The 1357-nt window shown below is 39.4% G+C and overlaps 1 pseudogene; it reads right to left on the bottom strand.

Annotated features, from left to right (window-relative positions):
* Positions 1–508: 508 nt before the first annotated feature.
* Positions 509–608, bottom strand: LOC113314594 (annotated as a pseudogene).
* Positions 609–1357: the final 749 nt, after the last annotated feature.

Here is a 1357-nt window from a genome sequence, read left to right as displayed (position 1 = left end):
ATTAGTGATAAACCTAGTAGTTCTTCTTGTGAAGGCGGGGAGCTCGAAGACTCTTCTTTAGAGAGCCCCGTTTTTGGAAACTTCAGTTTTTAGAATCTGCTTCTTTGTGAAGAAAGTACTCCTAGTCCTTCGGTAGTGCCAGAAATGGCAACTTTAAAAGCTTTATTGAACCCAACTAGGACCTCTCGTCCGTCTTGTACCAAGTTAGCTGAAACCGAGGCAAATTATGAACTCAAACCTGGGACTTTACAGATGCTCCCAACCTTTTTAGGAAAAGATAATGAGAACCCCTATTTTCATGTTAGGGAATTTGAGGAAGTATGTAGTACTCTGGAAATTAAAAACCTTAGTGACGATGCACTGAAACTTAGGTTATTCCCCTTTTCCTTAAAAGATAAAGCCAAATCTTGTCTGTATAGTTTGGATTCTGAGTCAATTGAGTCCTATGAACAACTTGCATCTGCCTTTATACATAAGTTTTTCCCAAGGCACAAAACATCGTCTATTAGGACACAAATTTTTACTTTTGCTCAACAAGAGGGAGAATCTTTATATAGGTATTTAGAAAGGTTCAATGACTTAATATCTCAATGTCCTCATCATGGTTTAGAGAAGGTTAGGTTAGTTCAGATCCTCTACGAGGGTTAGATTATTCAACAACAACCATGGTTGAGTCCTTATGCACAGGTGGGTTTGAGAATAAAACTGTTGATGAGGCGATGACACTTTTGAATGAAATCGCCAATAAGACCCAACAATGGGAAAATAATAGGGAACCCCAGAAAACAATTCTTCTAAGTAGAGTAAATGTCAATAGGGTAGAAGGATCCTATGAGTCAGATGCTAAAATAGCAGCCATAGCCAAAAGGTTAGAAGCGTTGGAATTAGGTTATTCTAGTGGTACTAGTGGCAGAATAGAGCCTTTTTGGGAAGGCCATACTGTTGAAGAGCAAGCCAATGCTCTTTATAACAACACTAGATTCGATAACCGTCAGATATTTGACCCTTATTCAGAAACCTATAACCCTGGCTGGAGAAACCATCCCAACCTTTCTTGGTCTAAGGTCCGGAATCAAGGTCAGTCTAGTAACTCTCAATCTCCCCCAGGTTTTGGCTATCCTAAGAATCCTTCAGCCCGGCACAGTTTCAGAACCCTTCGGATAAGAAGATTATGAGTTTAGAAGAGTCTCTTGCTTTGTTAACTCGTAACACTATGCAGTTTCAGCAATCTGTTGCTCAAGGTATAGAAGAAAATAAGAGAATAGGTCAGGCTAACTCTCAGGCTATTTCTGAGTTGAAAACCCAGGTTAGTCATATAAATGAGTCTTTAAGAGAAAGAGGTAAGTTTCCTAGTCAA

The sequence above is a fragment of the Papaver somniferum genome, chromosome 9 (genome assembly GCF_003573695.1).
Source record: "Papaver somniferum cultivar HN1 chromosome 9, ASM357369v1, whole genome shotgun sequence".
Taxonomy (NCBI): domain Eukaryota; kingdom Viridiplantae; phylum Streptophyta; class Magnoliopsida; order Ranunculales; family Papaveraceae; genus Papaver; species Papaver somniferum.
This window is presented reverse-complemented; position numbering and strand designations above follow the sequence as displayed.